Genomic DNA, 20,107 nt, shown 5'->3' with positions numbered 1-20,107 from the left:
CTTGGTGGGGGCCCTCTGAAGAAGCGTAACGTCCTGCTGTGAAGCAATAAGGACTGGTTTTCCTCTGTGGCTAATAGCTGAACCTCAGCCCAGGGCTGAGGCCTTCAGCAAGAGGGAGAAGTCTTCTCTGTCCTAACAGGTGGAATTGTGGTCTTGAGGAGCACTGAAGCCACAAAGAAAAGGGGAACAATCAGAATTGGGGTGACCCAGAGTAGAGGAATATGTGAGGATATTCACTGTGCACTATGGCCTGGGCCCCTGCACAGGGAGATGGGCTTCCAGGTGCCCTCTAACCCAGCTGCCCAGCAGAATGGAAAACTAGTGACCTCAGAACCTAGGGAACTGAGTTTGAACCCAGTTTTGCTTTGCTTGATCCTGTGACTTGGGGCAGAGCACATGCTGTGTCAGACAATCAACTTTAATAAACTAGGCAATGAATTTTCTTTTCTATTTTCCTGTTCACAGCTGCACCCATGGCATAAGGAAATTCCCAGGCTAAGGGTCCAATTGGAGCTGCAGTTGCTGGCCTATGTCACTGCCATAGCCACATCAACACCAGATCCAAGCCACATCGACAAACTATGTCTCTGATTGCAGCAATGCTGGATCATTAACCCACTCTGAGAGACCAGGGATTGAACCCATATCCTCACAGACACTATGTCAGGTCCTTAACCCGCTAAGCCACAACGGGAACTCCTAGGCAATGAATTTTAAACCATTTATCACCATATTGAGAGAATGGATAACTAGAAGCATCACTAAATTCAATATTCTCTTTTCCTTTCTCATGTCAAATTATATAACTTCTTCACAGGAGCTTTTAGTTGTCAAAGTGCTTTTAACATACCTTCTCATCAGCAGAACATCCCTGCAAGGCAGGAAGCTTCCTTCTGCCTATTTTGGAGATTTGATTCTGAGTGGTTGCTAAGATCGCCTGACTAGTTGAACCCAGATTTGCAAATCTTGCCGACTTTCTTTCTTCCTCTGTCTCCCAGCATGCTGCATCCATCTCCAGACTAATGTGTGATCTTTTAGATGGTTGATTAAGGAAAAAAATCTGGAGAACATATATGTGGGGCGCATGTGGTTATGGCTCAAGTTTTCAAGCTGGTGCCACCATTACTGGGAACTGGAGATGGAGCAAAAGGACTCACAAGCCAGCTGGCCCAGCTGTGAGCACTGGGGGAGGTCAGCTCATGGGAGGAGGCACCCAAGAAGGTTCTGGTTACTGAGGCAAGGTGGACGCTGAACTCACAGTGGTGAAGCTCTTCTAAAGAAGGGAAAGCAGCAGTTCTTTGACCTCTTGCAAGATCTTGATACTTAATGCCTTAATAAAGAAAAACAGGCTACTGTGTCACAAATTTGTTTTTAGACTGTATTTTCTACCTGTATTTCAATATAAATATTCCGTTGTAATACTTTGTATTGTATTTTACACATTTAAAAACCCAGGAGAGATCTATACTTTTACCAGGCTACCAAATGGCACAATATAGTTAAGAACACTTGCGCTATAAGCAGACTTATATAAAGCTTACTAAGTTTAAGCTAAGGTGCCTCAATTTACCATGCCTTTCTAGACTGTCCCCTTCCCCCTTCCCCTGCAATGTCTCTGTTTCAGGTCAAATATCTAGGATCCTCCTTGATTCCTTCCTCTCCTGAACAGCCAACCCATCAGCAGTTCTCTCTCTTCTGCCTCTAAGATGCATCCCAAGTTCATCCATTACTCTCCATTGCCATCATCTCTGGCCTGGATGGTTGTGTCTGCTTTGTAATCATGTTTCTCCTCCCTTCCTGCAATCGAATTCCCAGGCAGCAGCCGGACGAATCTGAAAAAATCAGATGTCAACAACCCACTCCTCCCCAGTATATCCCCCTAAAAACAGTACCCTGTTGCCCTTAGAACAAAATCCAGACCCCTCACGATGGCCATCAGAGTCCCAGCTCCTCTCCAGTAATCTCAGACTAGGTTACTCACGCTCTTGTCAGCAGGCTCTGACCAAATGGCTCTCAGACGGTTTCTAGGACTTGCCAAGCTCTTTCTGACTCAACCCTTTGGACTTCTATTTCCTCTTCCTAGGACACCCTTCCCTGAGCAGTTCCTGCCACCTAATCCTTCTTCCAGCTTAAATATCCTTTTCAAAATGGTCTCCACACACCTCTTGAAGTTATTCCTCAGGGTGCCTTTCTTCCATAGCTCATTAAAAAAAGAATAAAAACAAATAAAAATATAATCTTTATCATCTAAATCTGGTGTATTATGCTTGTTTGTTTGAGGTCTGTCCTGTCCTAGGAGAATGTGAGCCCCCTGAGGGCAGGAGTATGTCTGTGCTTCACTGCAGTGTCCATTTGGCTTCGTACACGGCTGGAGCCTGCGGGAATCAATAAATACTTGTCGAGTGAATGATTGATGGAATTGATGGAATAAATGAGCGCAATCTATTCTTCCAGAGCAGAGACTTTTTTTCTTAAGTTGTCTCTCTACTTCTAAGAAGGGAAGGCATGCTGCGTGGAAAAACAAAAAATACCAAATTATTCCCTTTAGTCCTGTCTTTCTCCTTTGCAAATCTTCACTTAGTAGTTATAAAGATAATTTTCTGAAGCTGTTTTTTTTTTTTCTCCTCTCAAGATGCTTGTTCAGTGTGCTGACTGTTGGGGCCAGTGGTGACAGCTTTTCATTAAGTCTAAGAGGTACTGCTTGCTCCTGCTGGTCACAAAACAACAGTGTCAGAGCAGAGGAGCGACAATGAAGCTAGCCCACTGCTCAGTGCACATGGCTGCATGGGATGGGAGACAGCATCTCAGGCTCAGCCCTTTGTTATATAAATGAGGAATCTGAAGCCTAATGTAAAGTCAAGGAATCAAAATGCTGTCCTGTATTTCCTGACTGTTCCCCCCACCCACCGATGCCACCCTCACCTGCTCCTAGTGAGAGCCTGGATCTGTGTGACATCAATACCCTCCGGTCCATTCATCAGATGATCTGTTCTTTTTTTTTTTTTTTTTTTTGTCTTTTTGCCTTTTCTAGGGCCACACCCACAGCATATGGAGGTTCCCAGGCACGAGCCTACACCAGAGCCACAACAACGCCAGATCCGAACCGCCTCTGTGACCTACATCACAGCTCACAGCAACGCCGGATCCATAACCCACTGAGCAAGGCCAGGGATCGAACCCACAACCTCATGGTTCCTAGTCGGATTTGTTAACCACTGCGCCACAACGGGAACTCCTTTTTTTTTTTGATCTTTTTGACATGATCTGTTCTGATGAGGACATGGGGGCTGTGTTGTCAACGGCCTGCTTGTCCTTCTTGAGCAGCTAGGGACATGCTTGACATCTCAGAGAGTCCTCTGCCACTCAAATTTGGGCTCTGTTTTCATGAATTTAATGAGACTTTATTTTTATTCTCAACCCAAATCATGCCCTAGGGGTTAATGAGGTTTCTGACTTTTTGACTTATAATGTAGGAGTAGGACTTTTCTTCATTAATCTTTAATTTACTTCTTGCAAAAGCTAAGGCAGGGCTACCACAAGCAACTGGAGGGTTTCACGTGGCTTGAGTGCCTCTTGGCCCTGCAGGTGCACTCTGCTGAACCCCACAACTAATGTGAATTTGGTGCCAAGATTAAAAATTGGGCCGTTTTCTATTATAATCTGAGATGATGGTTTTCTTGGAAAATACAAAGATCTGGCAATTATGGGCCACAATCCTTTATGGTAATAGTTGGCTGGAACTGAGTTGAGTCTGCAGTTTGGTCTCACAGTCTGATACCATCTTCTGGGACCGGGGCTGATGCTCTCCTCTGGGGCATGGTGATTAGATGCTTTCACCAAACAACTGTGAAATCTAAAGCAAATTTAGTCCAGGGAGTTCCCATTGTGGCTCAGTGGTAACAACCCTGGCCAGTATCCATGAGGATGCTGGTTTGATCCCTGGCCTCATTCAGTGGGTTAAGGATCCACGTAGTTGCAGACGTGGTTCGCATCCTGCGTTGCTGTGACTTTGGTGTGTGCTGAGTGCTGCGGCCTGGGAACTTCCATATACTGCAGGTGTGCCCCTAAAAAGACAAAAAAAAAAAAAAAAAAAAAAAAGTTAGTCCAGAGGGCTTTGGAGGAAGGACACAGGAGAAACTCAAGGTAAGAGGAGATATTTTAGGTTAGGAATGGGGCAGATTCAGGTTCAGAGAATCCGAAACATTCATTTGAGGAATAACTACTAACGTCCTTCTATATCCTAGGTACAAAGAGCTAAAAATGTAGGTTATTCCCACCCACTTTCTACCATTACCATCTGCTTCTACTCCTCCCACTCTTCTGAACTAGCTCTTTCAAAGGGTATTAACAATCTCTGCCATGGACTGAATTGTGTTTTCCCAATAAGCCTGCTACTGATTTTGGTGTGTTAACCTTGGATTCAGCCATATTTAATGTTAACCTTGGATTCAGCCATAATTAAGGGGTTTGTCTGAAGAGTCAACTTTTCTATATCGACAGTTACATCATAAGCAATGAACAATTTTGCGTTTATTTACTGATTCTAAGAACTTCTACTATTCTTCTTTTTCATTCTCTCTCCCTTTTCCTGTGCACCTCCTTTTTTTTTTTTTTTTTTTTTTTGCATTCTCCCTCTTTTTCTTCTTTTTTTTTGTTTTTTTTTTTGTTTGTTTGTTTGTTTTTTACTTTGGTCTTATTTTCTAACTTGTAAATAATTTGAATAATTTTTGAATGATTTTTTTCCTTTGCGGTTCGTAGCAACTTTACTGAGACCTAATTCACAACATTTACCGATTTTGATTGTAAAATTCAATGATTCAATGGCTTTTACTATATTTACAGTTATGTAACTCATCACAATCCATTTTAGAACATTTTTCATCACCCCATAAAAAACTGCATATCCTTTAGCCATCAATCCTCAATCCATCCCTCCCCTGAAGCCATCTCAGTGATGCATCCTTACCTCAGCTTTTCTCCTTCCTTTTTCAACCTTCTGCCTCTCAATTCTGCTTCCTGGGATTCCATTCCAAATAAATTACCTGCATGCAAGCCTATGTCTCAGGAAAACCCAGGTGAAGACAGTTTTGTCTCACAAAGTAGGTAGCTTTCTTTCTTTTTTGGTCTTTTTAGGATTGCATCCTTGGGATATGGAGGGTTCCAGGCTAGGGTCGAATCAGAGCTATAGCTGCCTGCCTACACCACAGCAACGTCAGATCATTAACCTGATGAGGGAGGCAAGGGATTGAACCTGCGTCCTCATGGATACTAGTCAGATTCGTTTCCACTGAGCCACAACAGGAACTCCAGCTTTCTTTCTTTCTTTCTTTCTTTTTTTTTGTCTTTTGTCTTTTTGTTGTTGTTGTTGCTATTTCTTAGGCCGCTCCCGCGGCATATGGAGGTTCCCAGGCTAGGGGTTGAATCGGAGCTGCAGCCACCAGCCTACGCCAGAGCCACAGCAACGCTGGATCCGAGCCGCGTCTGCAACCTACACCACAGCTCACGGCAACCGCGGATCCTTAACCCACTGAGCAAGGGCAGGGACCGAACCCACAACCTCATGGTTCCTAGTCGGATTTGTTAACCACTGCTCCACGACGGGAACTCCAGCTTTCTTTCTTTTTAAAATTCTGTTTGCTGTGATGATTGCATTGGATAGGAGTAATCGATTGAATGTTGTTAAAAATCTGCCTATGAAACCGCACTGTGCCATGTGTGACAGAAGGGGAAATTTTCCCTCCTGTGAACAAGTTCTTAAATAGTTGCTGATTTATTCAGGTCTGGTGTTTCTCTTTATTTCTATGATTATATTTTTCAAATTTATGATATCATTCCCTTATAGCTTTAACATTTTCCACTGCATCTGTAGTTATATCTTCCTGTCCTTTCTTTCTTTTCTTTTTTTCTTTTTTTAGGGCTCTACCTTCGGCATATGGAAGTTTCCAGGCTAGGGGTCCAATCAGAGCTACAGCTGCCGGCCTATGCCACAGCCACAGCAACTTGGGATCTGAGCCATGTTTTCGACCTACACCACAGCTCACGGCAATGCTGGAACCTTAACCCACTTAGCAAGGCCAGGGATTAAACCTGTGTCCTCATGGATATTAGTCAGATTTGTTCCTGCTGCACTGAGCTGGGAACTCCTTCCCTTCCCTTCTAATGTTTTGTCTAATTCATGTTTTTCTTGGTCACTGTAGTCAGGGATTTATTTATCATCTTCTCAAAGAACTGGCTTTTAGTTTTATTGATCATCATTCATTTCTGCTTTTGTATTAACTTCTTTTTTCTTGTCTTCTTTGAGTTTACTTTGAGTCAAACGCTTCCTGAATTTACTTTCCTTGTTTACTTGTTTACTTTTTTATTGTTTATTTTGCTCGTTTCTTGTTTACTTTGTTTACTTCTTTCTTGTTTATTTTTCTTGTTTCTTATTTACTTTTCTGAAAAAGTTTTAATATATGAGATATCACAAACACCCTGAAAACCAAAAATCAACCCCCCAAATTATTACATATGTAATAAACTCCAATGTAACTGAAGCCCAGGAACACTTTTGCACCCAATTCCACTGTGTGGGAAGAGGGTTTCCCACACCACCCAGCAATTCTCTGATGTCAATTGAGTGTCCAACAATTCAACACATTTCCAAAACTGTCTTCCTGAAGATAGCATCAGACTCCACAGGTGAAGGGCTCAGTCTCACAAGACTGTCCCCTTTTACTCCAGATGACATCTGTGCTCCTGACTATAGATGGGAGTTTCCAACAACAGCTTCCTTGGGTTTGATAAATTTGCTGGAGCAGCTCACAGAACTCAGAGAAAGATTTCATTTATGAGATCACCGGTTTACCATAAAAGGATACAACTCAGGAAGAGCCAGATCAAGGAGGTGCATAGGGCGTGGTAGAGGAGGGCTGGGAGCTTCTTGCCCTCTCCAAGCACACCACTCTCCCACAATCTCCACGTGTTCACTGACCTTGAAGCTCCTCAAACCCTGTCCTTTACAAAGGTTTCATTAAGTAGTTGTGACTGATTAAATCACTAGCCATCGGCGATTTATTCAACTTCTAGCCCTCTCCCCTTCCTAGAGTCTGGGGGCGGGACTGAAGGTTCCAACCCTTTAATCCCTGGTTTGGATCCTCTGTGACCAATGCCTATCCTCAGGTGGCTTTCCAAAGTCACCACATTAACATAAGAAAAGACATCTTTACAGCTCCTAACCCTTAGGAAACACTGAGGATTTTAGCAGCTCTGTGCCAGAAACCAGAAAGAAGACCATATATATATATATTTTTACTATAAATAAGAATATCATACCCAGATTTCAAAAATCAGATTTTTTCAATCTTACTTGCTAGAGATTTCTGATTTATTAATAAAAGCATTTAAGAGGACGCATTTCCATATAAACACAACACTCATTGCATCTTCAGTTTTAGAGCTTTGATTATCTTCTAGTTACCAATTATTTTGAAATTTTCTTATTTCTTCTTGTACTCACAGATTGCTAGAATGATGCCTTTAAAATTCCAAATGTATTTTTTTCCTATCTTCTCATATTGATCCCTAATTTTATTGCTCTGTGGACAGAGGATATTAAATCTATTCTTTCAGATTAGTTGATACTTCTTTTATTGATTTGGAGAGGTATTTATGACAGATTGTTGAGAGAAAACATCATGTTAAAAATAATTGCACTGGGGAAAAAAAGTGTGCATGTTTGCAGGGAAAAAAAGATGAAGGGGATATCAGCCCACTATTTATCTGCCTAAGAGTTATGACCAAAGTAAAAGGAGATTATGGAGATTTTGCTTCCGTTCACTTTACTTCCTGAATTTTCAATAATTTCTTCAGTGACCATGCATTTCCTAAAAAAATTAAGAATCAGTTTACTGTTGTCTACTGAAAAAAAAAAAAATACACAACTTAAAAGTTGAGAATTGTTTTATTTAGCAGCCAAAACAGAGGCCTTAAGCCTGGAAGACAGCCTCTCAGATCATTCTGAGGGACTGCTTTGAAGAGGTTAAGGGAGAAGACAGGCGATCTGTGAGTTTTTGCTGCACAAATCAGTGGTGGGAACATGAAAAAATTACTGTTAAAAAATTAGACATCTCAAGTTTTAGTGAATTTAGTGCTTTTCTGTGTTTGGGAGGATGCAAGAGTCTGGGCTCATTGAAATCATTCCTTTAATTGCACCTTAGCTCTCTAGTTAAGGGCCAGTATCTCCATCCGGAATCCCCTCGGGATACACAGCTGGGCGCCCTGCACTGGCGTGATGGGCAACATCCTTTGTTTACTGATTTACTGATATAGCCCTATATAGATAAGATACATATCAAAGGAATTTCAATGAGCCCAGACTCCTGCCTTCTCCGCCCTCCTCCCCCTCCCCCCAATACACAGAAAGTCGCTAAATTCACTGATTAGAGATGTCTGGGATTCTTTCTTTTGTTTCTTTCTTCCCAGGGCCGCAACCATGGCCTATGGAAGTTCCTGGGTTAGGAGTGGAATCAGAGCTGCATTTGCAGACCTATACTACAGCCACAGCAATACAGTATACAAGCCACAGCTCACAGCAACGCCAAATTCTTAACCCACAGAGCGAGGTAGGGGATGAAACCCTCATCCTCATGGATTCTAGTTGGGTTCTTAACCCACTGAGCCACCCACAACAGGAATTCCAAAACATCTGGTTTTTTTTAGCAGTAATCTTTTGATGCTTCCACTACCTGGTCTTGTTGCAAACAATTATATGTAACTGGTTACTCCCTTGCCTCTTCAGAGCAGTCCTTCGAGTGATCTGAGAGGCTAACTTCAGGCTTAAGTTCGCAGTTTTGTCAGCTAAATAAAACATAATTCTCAGCTTTTAAGTTGTGCCCATTTTTCAGTCAACGTTGTTTTTAAAAAGTATCTTTCCTCTTAAAAATAATCTATGCCCATTCAAAAAACTTTAAAAAATACAGAAATGTATACTATAGAATGTTCCTGCTAGACTTTTAAACATATACACCATATATTTGTTAATTTTAAAAATGGTACTATATGTAAATATATGTGACTATAATATGTGTATGTAGATATCAGTATAGGTAGATATTTCTGCAACTTGCTTTTTTTTAATCCCTTAAAATTACATTATGGAGGAGTTCCCGTCGTGGTGCAGTGGAAACAAATCTGACTAGGAACAATGAGGTTGCAGGTTTGATCCCTGGCCTCGCTCAGTGGGTTAAGGATCTGGTGTTGCCGTGACTGTGGTGGAGGTTGCAGATGCAGCTCGGATCTGGCATTGCTGCTATTGTAGAATTCCCAGAAATCACCTCAGAGGACACTCGAGGAAGATGGAGAACAGCTTTATTACCCCAGTGGGTCCACAGGGAATTGCTTCCCAATCATGGGCCCCATACAGAAAGGGGGAGATACATTTACAGTGCTTGCTTACCTGTCTAACATGCTACATTAATCTTTATAGTTACATGCAGGATACAGAGAGATGTATAGCTGTACAGAAAGTCTTATATTGTTACTTTAATGATTAACCTCAAGTACAATCTAGATATTTTTGAATACCTTTAGAACAATAGGGGCCCAGAGTTTCTCAAGTCCTAATGACTTTGTTTTTCTCAGAGCCCTTGTATGAGTCACCTTAAATTCACCAAGATGGACGGTGCAGCAAGAAGGCTTCACTCTTGCCAAGCTCCCCATTCCCTTTTCCACACCCCTACACTGTTGGCTGTGGTGTAGGCTGGCAGCTGTAGCTCTGATTAGACCCCTAGCCTGGGAACCTCCATATGCCGTGGGTGTGGCCCTAAAAAGCAAAAAAAAAAAAAAAAAAAAAAAAAAAAAAAAAAAAATACAATGTGCAGACTTTGCTTTGCTATAGCAGAGTGACTATATGATTTACACACTTATCTTCCTCAAATCTCATTGAAATGACAGCACGAAAGTACCTTTAAAGAGACCAAATCATGAAAATAAATTTTGAAAAAGGCAACCAAAAAAAAAAAAACAACCATAAAAAAAGAAAAATCCAGCCAAGTCTCAGGAAAATGTGGTACTGTTACCCAGGAAGGTGAAGGGAGGTGGGTGGAGGCATAACCCTATGTATTTAGGGAGGACACCACCTCCACTTCCTTCTTGGGCCCAGCTAAGAGTTAATTCTTCAGAGAAATGGACCAGAGATGCTCCAAACTTTGGGACACCAGACATGGAAAATTCTCCAGCATATATTGGTAAGTGAAACAAACAAACATGTTGTAGAATAAGACACATGAGCTAATCCTTTGTCTACTAACAGACAGAAGAAAAATGAATGTACCTAAATATGAATGTAAAAAGCACAGACCAACAATGGAAAGATATATGCATTGTCTCTGGTCATACTGTAATTTCCAAGGCTGAGTGCTAGGGCTCTTCTCTTTTCTTCCTGTGAGATCTTATTCATTTCAGTAGCTTCATGTGTTGTCTTCATGCTGTAGACTCCCAAAATTTTGCCCCTGTTGGAAGGGGTTCCGATGCTGTCTCAGACTAAACCAACCATGGCATTGCATTCGGTGTCCAGAGATTAGTTTAGCAAAGAGCATTACACTCAGTTAGATCCCATGGGACTTTGGTGGAACTTTTTCCAGATGGCTTTGAACCTGAGAGGAAGAAAGTCTTGGAGCATTCTTGCCATAGACTAGACCAGTTCACACCAGCACCAAACTGCTACTCATCCTAGGTATTATCAATTATTTATTTTTTTCTTTGCCATCGTGTTAGGAGTAAATACACCCAGTTTACATATTGTTTATTTTTAGTGAAGTTATGTATCTTTTCATTTTTCTTTTTTTTTTCTTTTTTCTTTTTTGTCTTTTTGCAATTTCTTGGGCCGCTCTCGCAGCATATGGAGTTTCCCAGGCTAGGGGTCGAATGGGAGCTGTAGCCACCAGTCTACGCCAGAGCCACAGCAACTCAGGATCCGAGCCACGTCTGCAACCTACACCACAGCTCATGGCAACGCTGGATCCTTAACCCACCGAGTAAGGCCAGGGATCGAACCCGCAACCTCATAGTTCCTTGTCGGATTTGTTAACCACTGCGCCAGATGGGAACTCCCCATTTTTCTTCTTTTTTTGACCACACCAGAGGCATGTGGAAGTTCTCAGGCCACGGATCGAACCCACACCACGGCAGTGACCTGAGCCACAGCAGTGACAACATCAGATCTTTAACCACTAGACCACCAGGGAACTCTAAGTGTTTTTGCATGGTATATAGTCATTTGTATTTCTTTTATAAGTTGCCTCTTCATTCTCTCTTGTTGTTTATAAATTGAATTGTTACTCTGGTCCTAATTAATGAGTAAAATGTTTTAAGATATTGTGAAAATCAGATTTCCCTTTGCAGCTCTGTGGGTTGAGGACCCGATGTCTCTCTGAGGATGCAAGTTTGATCCCTGGCCTCACTCAGTGGGTTAAGGATCTGGCATTGCTGCAGACTGCTGCATAGGTTGCAGATGCCGTTCAGATCTTGTGTTTCATAGTTTTGGTGTAGGTTGGCTGCTGCAGTTCCCAATCAACCCCTAGCCTGGGAACTTCCATGTGCTGCAGGTGCGGGCTTAAAAAGGAAAAAAAAAAAAAAAGATAATTGTGAATATAATGCCTTTGTTATATGTGCTATACATATATTTACTGCACTGTTTGGAATAGCTGTTTTCTAATTATCTTAATGCTGTTATTGATGCTGAGTGTGTCCTGGGATAGTAACTAATCTACTGCATCTATAAGTTCAAATAGGAATTAAAGAGCATAGCAGGCTCTTTCTAAGTGCTTAGTCTCCTAGCAGCATACCCAATCCCGGCTTAATGTGGATTGCTAAAATATAAAAATTCCCTTCCACAGACTGTTACATCTTTGAAAGCATAGACCGTATTCTTATTTAAGTTTTCAATAAAAAGAGTAAAACACTTAAATAATCATTTTTCCTTTATTTTATCACTGAGAATGTAAAAATTGCATCAAACAAACTGATTTAACCTATATAATCTACCTTATTGATTAAGAATCATGTGAGTTTTTGGTCTTAAAAATTAAGTCCCTTTTGGAGTTCCCTTTGTGGCTTAGGGGTTAATGAATCTGACTAGCATCCATGAGGACACAGGTTCAATCTCTGGCTTCGCTCAGTGGCTTAAGGATCCGGTGTTGCCATGAGCTGTGGTGTAGGTGGCAGGCATAGCTTGGATCCTGTGTTGCTGTGGCTCGGGACTGTAAGCCGGCAGCTGTAGCTCCACTTTGACCCCTAGCCTGGGAACTTCCACATGCCGAGGGTGTGGCCATAAAAAAAAAAAAAAAAAAAAATTCCCTTTAGTGGTAGGTTTTTGTGTCCTCCTTGAGTTCCATGGGCGAGCAATTAGGAAATAGTGATTTATCTGGCCAATAAATAATGTAACAAGTAAAAGAACAGCTAACGTTTATAAGCATCAGTAATGTATCGGGCACTGTCCTAAGTGTGTGTTATACACATCATGTCTTTCATTTCTTAAAATAACCCCATGAGGCAGGTCCCAAGATCATCCCTATTTTCTAGATGAAGGAGCAGGCACAGGGAGGTTAATCAGCTTGTCCAAGCTCACGTAGCTACTTGGGGAAGAGCAAGTCTTTGAATTCAGGCAGGCTGTGCTCACTAGCTGTACTTGGAGAACCACTATACACACTGCCTTCTTAGTGCTTTGCTTTGTTTTATTTTGTTTTGGTTTGGTTGTCTTCACCTTCATTTTTTTTTCATTTATACCCATATGGTGTAGATCTGAGTTTATGTTATACAGCATGAAAATGGGAATTCAATGTGATAAGGACTCTTGGTGTGTTTAATACTGAGCTCTGAAAATAGGATTGGCCTATATTTCTAAGAGATTAAGAATAATTGAAAACATTCTGTGGTGTTTCATGCAGCCCTAAGCAAGAATTGAAGTTAAATTTTGGGATAGTTGTAATTTTGACCTATATTGAGTATATAGCATGTGCACGCATGTGCGTGCACATGCACGCGCGTGCGTGCGCGCGCGCGCGCACACACACACACACACACACACACACACACACACGACTTTATCAGGCTAGGGGCTGGTTATTTCTGATGATCAGAAAGGCAGACACCTGCTGTCTTGACAGGCTTCTGAGGCTTTGAAGTGTCACCTTAGGGTATGTTGGCCTGGAGCCATGCTGAGCTAGTAGGCTGCTCTGAGCAGTGCAGGCTGCCAGGGGCCCGGCCATGAGAGGATGGGAAGAGAGAGGAGAATCCAGGTGAAGGGACCTCTGACCCCTGGGTGTCCAGCATGGGAAAGTGGTGCTGGGCAGTAAAGTGGAGCCAAGCCCTGTAGGGGCATGATGGCTCAGGGGGTGGAGGTGTGATGGTCCCAAGGAGCCCTCGAACAAGAGTCTGAGAAATGTGGTGGCAAGGGGTCGTTCTGAGTCAGTTTGGGGCCATTTTGCTGGGCACAACTCTGCACCTGAAAACAGCACTATTCTTAAGCTCCTGCTCTATCCCAGGACTGGTAAGGAAATTTCATGGCCAATAGCCTCTCATACTGATACACTGGGGAAACCTAGAGTCCATAAAATTTAAAAGCATTAGTAAGAACTAACATCTACAGAATTCATGTGATGGGTCAGGAATGATTCCATTTTTTTTTTTTCTTTTTCTTTCTTTCTTTCTTTTATTTATTTATTTATTTAGCTTTTTTGGGCCGCACCCTCGGGCTATGAAAGTTCCCAGGCTAGGGGGTCAAAGCAGAGCTACAGCTGCCAGCCTACACCACAGCCACATCAGCGCAGGCCAAGTCTGTGAACTACACCACAACTCAAGGCAATGTAGGATCCTTAACCCAGTGAGTGAGGCCAGGGATTGAACTGGCATCCTTATGAATACTAGTCGGATTCATTTCTGCTACACCACAAGGGGAACTCCCAGGAATGATTCTAAGATCTTATACATGAACCAAACCTCTGAAGCTGGGCTTGTTAATATTATCTTCTTTCTCAATTTACAGATGTGGCAGGTGAGGCCAAGGGAGCTTAGGAAAACTGCCCAAGGTTCACACTGCATATAAGAGGGGCAGGCAGAACGGGGGGTGGGGTTCAAACTGGGGGAGTTTGCCTCCAGACACTGCACATCGACTATTATGCTGTACTGCCTACTTAGCATATTAGTAAAGAGATTCCTCTCTCTGGATGTGAAAGGGGCCCTGAATTTGCTTCACTGCATAGAACAAAATATATCAGTCCCCAAATAATAACTTCTTCAGCCCTGCAGCTATCTCACAGGGTTCTAAACATGCACATCCTGTATGAGGTTGTCATTTGTCTGAAGGATTTTCCAGGTTGAGAAAGGTTTCAGTTCTTAGCTTTTAAGCCACAAGGGGAGGTTTTATTACCCTGTGAGTAGTTAATACATCTTTTTACTGCTGCTTTCTTGTCCTGTTGGGTTCCTTTTGCCCATCAAGTTGCCCCTGAAGAACTAAGACAAACTGTGTGTGCTGAGTGATGTCTAGATACCTCCTGACTGACAGGTCTGGCATGGTGATGATGGGTTCTGGCTTGCCTTTGAAGGCATCATCACTTATCAGAGAATGTCCACTGAGACCAAGATTCAAAGCTTCTAGAACGCTGAGGAGCAGAAGAGAAGAAAACTGCTCCTCTTAAAACTCTAGTTCCAGACTTCCAATAGGGCAGAGTACACAAGCTGGTAAATTATCTCCTAGAAAATAATGATAAAATGAGACAACATGGTCAACAACAAGCATTTCAGGGCTGGGGAAATTAACAAAAGGCAAACAAACTGAGAAGTGTTTTTGCTGTTGTTGTTTTTTGTTTGTTTGTTTGTTTTACGAAGAACCGCTATATTTTGGTCAGGATAGTGGGAGTCCAGGACATTCTTTCCTGAGACTGCTCCTAGCCCTGCACCAGTTCAGTCACAGAAAAAGGTTCTAGCAGAATGGGACATACCGAAAAAACACACAGCTTCAGTGCTGGAGGGACTGCAACTAAGTTTTAGCAAAAGGCGAAAATCCGACCCCCAGCTGTATTGTCTTTAAAAGGAATGTTCTCTGTGGCGATGAATGGGAAGGCCAGCAATTTATTCCCCTGAAGCTGCAGAGTCCAGGTTGGGGAAAGTAACCTTTTGGCAGATAAGGTTTCTTATCTGATAAGATGTGAATTCTATGATATCACATGTCAATATTTATTGAGAAATTTAATAGGGATCCTAGAAATCAGATAATAACAGAGCAACTTGAATAATTGCCCCCACACTCCCTGGCTGGTTTTGAGTATGAGCAGGGAGGGATCAGACCTAATCCAAGCTCTTCACTCTTTCCTGGCTAATTGGTGCGGTGAACTCGCAGACCTGTAGATGGGTATATAGGACTCATTGAATTGACAGGAAAGGTCTAAAACTAGATTGTGGTGATGTTTGCACAACTCTGTAAATTTACCCCAAATCATTAATTTTATACTCAAAACAGGTAGATTTTCGGGTATGTAAATTATACATCAATAAATCTATTTAAAACACTCAAGTTCTAGTAAATAACTCTAAGAAATATTGTTTTGAAAATTTTCCCTTAGGGAGTTCCCATTGCGGCTCAGCAAATTAAGAACCAGGCATAGTGTTTGTGAGGATGCAGGTTCCATCCCTGGCCTCACTTAGTGAGTTAAGAATCTGGCGTTGCACAAGCCCCAGTGTAGGTCACAGATGTGGCTCAGATCTGGTGTTTGCTGTGACTGTGGAGTAGGCTGGCAGCTGTAGCTCCCATTTGACCACCCCTAGCCTGGGAACTTGCCACAGTTGTGGCAAGAAAAAGAAAGAAAAAATGGAAAATTTTCCTTTGGTATATTATGGCACTCGAAAACCAACTTCTATCAGAACAACGATGAACCGTTTTTGGTCTTAGACATTGGTCATTTACAATGAGTTCTTCAGTTCCTTATGTTCTGCAAGAGAGCTTAGAAGGTTTTAAATATCTAAGACCATCAATAAACTAGACTCACTTGAAAACCATATATTTAAAGAAAAAGATGTGAGCTCTAGGATATCACGTGTCAATATTTATTGAGCACGAAGTTTTCCATTGAGGCTAGGAGGCACGCTGTCTAAATTTGACTGTCCCCAAGGAACTTACCCTGCTACAATTTAAATTAACGTACAGTAGTATGTGAAAGTTAAATATTACATTAATGTAATTGGGGTAGGGCTCAAAAAAAAAAAAAAAAAAAAAAAAAGCAAACCAAGATGCAGCCAACCCCATTTGATAAATTATAAAAGATCTACTGCTTTCATTGTTGCAGTCAATCCTCATAACAACCTTGTGGGTTTCGTCAAAAGAAAGGGAAACTGAGGCTCAGAGTGGTTCGGCACCTTCTTCAGGGTCATATACCTCATGCCAAAAGCTGAGATTTAAACCCATGTGGCTGATTCTCAGGCAAATATTGGCAAGGATATAGGATGACTGGCACTCTTCATGGTTAGTAGGGGGGTAAGTTGGTAAAATATCCATGGAAGATAGCTTGGCAATATCTATCAAATGACAACTGCATATATTCTTTGTCTTTGGAATTTCACTTCTAGGATGTTTGTAAAACAGTAGAGATGGCCATTAATAAGGAATTAGTTATTGGCTAATTAGCTCAATTTATAAAATGAAACACTACATTGTCATTAAGAAAGGAATGCATCTGAATACAGATAGCTGAATAGAAATATCTGCAAGATATATTACAAAGTTAAAAAAGCATCAGTTCCCACACTTTTTATATGCTGTTTTAGAAGGGACTGGCTGCCTGAAGAGATGAGGAATTGTGGATACTATCATGAAGCCAATTACACAATTTTTAACTGAGGTCTGTGGTTAACTTTTAACTGGTATCTGTGGTTTCCATATCTGCAAGTAGCAAGGTAGTGAGCTACTGACTGTGGTAAGGGGCTGTCTTACAATAGAGTGAGTGTTTTTATTGTATTAGTGTTGTCAAACCCAAGTTCGTGTGCCTGGCACACAGTGAGGACAAATAACCCCAAACTTTGAATCTGAAGTAGAGAAAGGTTTATTGCAGGCATGAGCAAGGAGCATGGGTGGCTTGTGTTTAAACAAGCTGACTAAAAAGTTTTAAATCCATTGTCCTAGTTCAAAAATAGCCTATTTTCTGGATAAGGAAATGGAGACTCAGACAGACCAAGTGATTTGCCCCAGATGAGTGGCAGGGCTAGAATTCCTGAGCATGTGTCCAGACTTTCAGGCTTCCTCCTTGTTTTATCCTTTCTCATAGATACCTCTGTTGCCAGAGTCACTGATGGACTTTGTAGAGTGGAAGGTAGGTAATCAGACTTGCTTCTCTGAAAGAGCATGAGGAACAATGTAGAGGATGGAATGGACCTGCGGGCAGGGTGGGACTCTGGGGAGGATGTTTTTGTATCAGCCCTGGTAAGAAAGATAACTCGTTCTACCAAGGCACCGGCCATGGGCTCAGGAGGAGAAAGCTACTTAGAAGGCAGCCATGACAGGAACTGGCAATGACTGAATTTGAAGTGGTTCAGGAGGAAGAGTCAAGAAGTTTCAAGTTTTAGATTTGGGTAAATGGTTAGGGCTGTTTGCTGAACAAGAAAAAATAGGAGAAGGAGCAGGTTCAGGGGCGAGGTCAATGAGGATAGATTTGAGATGTCTTGGAACCTTCAGATGGAGACTTCCAGAAGTGAGTGAAAAATCCAGCTTACTTCTTTCTTTTCTTCTTTTTCTGGTGACCCTGTGGCACATGGAGTTTCTGGGCCAGGGATCAGATCCAAGCTGAAGTTGTTTCCTATGCCACAGCCATAGCAACACCGAACCCTTAACCTACTATGCTGGGCTGGGGATCAAACTTGCTCCCCAACACTCCTGAGATGCCGCTGCTGATCCTGTTGTACCATAGCGGGAACTCTATGGGAAATCCAGCTTAGAATATGGAAGAGAGCTCAGGCATGGAGCTCATTACCTGGGAGTCATCAATGGAGGTGGAAGAATAGCTGTGAAGGGATCTCTTCTTTGGGTTCCATCGGTGCCCACCCCTAAGTATGGTTTCCAGGGTTTCTTATTGGAAAGCCGTGAGCAGAAACTTCTTATGGTGCATCACCTCAACCAAATGCCATAGAAATGCAAAGTGAAACCACCGGGGACACACTCAGAAACCAAACCAACAAATTCTCCTCTCAGAAGCTCTTCCTTTATTTACTTGTTTGGTTTCCCTTTGTGCCAAGGCAATAAAACATCTCTTTCTTTTACTTGGAACCTCTTTATTCAGCCACCAGGGACTTCCCTCTGGTAGGGCCAGCAGCCACCCCAAGGATTTACCAAGAGAGCTCAGAACAGAAGCAGCTGCATTTCCACTTGAAATGTTATTTCTCTGTTGAAGGAATCTTCCTGACCAAGAATCTGTCTTACCCTTTATGGGAAATTTGGCCTTTGGGCTCCACTACAGATATTAAATTCACAGTGAAACTGCAAAAGACTCCCATTCATTAAAAATTCCATTCATCCTCTCCAAGCTAAAAACAAGAAACCATAGTTGGGATTGTAGAAGTAGCCACTCTAAATGACCCAAATGACCATTTGTTTCTGTTATGATAATATATATTTGTGAATTCCAAGGGAATTCATGAAATAGAGGGAGAAACATTTTCTTATTTCACTTTTTATGTAGATACTATGGCTTTGTTGGGAGGTTACATGTTATGGGGCAGGGCCATTTCTCAGTGGCAGCATTCAAACTGGGGCTATTCAAGGAACCTGGACGCAGAATTTGCCTGGATCAAAGGTATCTAGACATTTTCTACTGGCCATAAATACGGGATCTAGATCCATGACCTTGACAAGTTGCTTCACTTTTTCAGGCTTCATTGTTCTCCTTCAAGAAAACATGAAATGGCCTTTCTGCACTCACCAGTCAGAGGTCCATATGGTCTCACTGTTCTGGGCTTCCCTTGGTAACTTAAAGGGAAACTTTCACAGCATTTGGAGCCCCCAATATCCTGAAAATGAAGACAGAGGATGTCCCCAAATCCCCTCGTAGCAGAACCCACTTAGTTGACACCAACCCTGACTTCCAGACAGGACAGCACATCTACAAAGGGAAAAGTGATGGCATTAACTCATAAATCTGGAGAGAGCCTGGGAGAAGCTTCTGCCGGCAGCTCGTGCCATTGTTGCCATTGAAAGCCCAGCTGGTGCCAGTGTCCTATCCTCCAGGAATGCTGCCCTTGGAACCACTCTTGCTGCTGCTCTCTGGAAGCGTCATGGACAAGATCTGGGCAGGCTTCAGCATGTCTTGTGGTAGTCCCGGGCCCCGGGGCTGACTACCAGCCCCACAGAGGTATCTTATGCCCGCCTGCCTACATGCTCCATGTCACACAGACTCCTCTGTGCTGTGCAGACATGGCCTGGCCTGCAGCTCCCAATGGGTCTGCTGTGGTGACACTGGCTAGGGATTCTGTGCCTAGGTGGCACCATCTCGGGGGCACACATGGAGGTCAGGTCTGGTCTCTGCTTCTGCAGGGATCCTGAAGAGACTGAAAAGGAAGGGCAGGCAGCTGCTGAAGAGGCTGAGACCCAGAAGGGATTTCAGGGGAATGGGCAGCCCCAGCTCCTGAATTTATTGCTACTCAACCTGAAGCTGCAGATGGGTCCGAGGGTGCAGGTGGCCTCTGTGCTTCTAGCAGTTCCTGCTGGAGATGGCAATGCTCTGCAATGCTCAGCTGCCTCTGAAGACAGGGCTGCTCTCCTGCTGCCTAGGCCACTGATCCAGGAGGAACAGTCAGGGTGATCTCACACTGCTCTCCCACAGACTCTTAAACAGAAAACGGAAATAAGGAAAATAAATGGTTGCTCTTAAAAAAAGAAAAAGAAAAGAAAAAGAGAAATGGGATCAAGTGATCACAGAGTTTCCTTTTGGATGTGAAAATGCTTTGATTTTAGGAATAGTTCTACAATAGTCCTCATGTAAAGGACAATTGTATCAGACACTTGGGAAAAATAAATACAATTTCTTTGACTTGCAACTTCACTCAATTAATTAGACACATATATATGGAGAGCCTATTATGCACCTGG

General features: G+C 42.5%; 1 long non-coding RNA gene across 1 annotated transcript; it reads right to left on the bottom strand.

Annotated features, from left to right (window-relative positions):
* Window positions 1–18,609: 18,609 nt before the first annotated feature.
* On the bottom strand, window positions 18,610–19,844 carry LOC146397561 (uncharacterized). The gene is made up of 2 exons (XR_014824249.1): window positions 19,665–19,844; window positions 18,610–19,566 (listed from the first exon to the last, which is right to left on the bottom strand). It is a non-coding gene; the product is annotated as an uncharacterized LOC146397561 (long non-coding RNA).
* Window positions 19,845–20,107: the final 263 nt, after the last annotated feature.

Source organism: Sus scrofa, chromosome 13, assembly GCF_054392235.1.
Source record: "Sus scrofa isolate SSC_HxYL_T2T_F1_AM1 chromosome 13, Sscrofa_HxYL_maternal_Yorkshire_Landrace_v2.0, whole genome shotgun sequence".
NCBI classification, from domain to species: domain Eukaryota; kingdom Metazoa; phylum Chordata; class Mammalia; order Artiodactyla; family Suidae; genus Sus; species Sus scrofa.
Note: the sequence above shows the minus strand (reverse complement) of the source record. Positions and strands in the feature narration are given on the sequence as shown.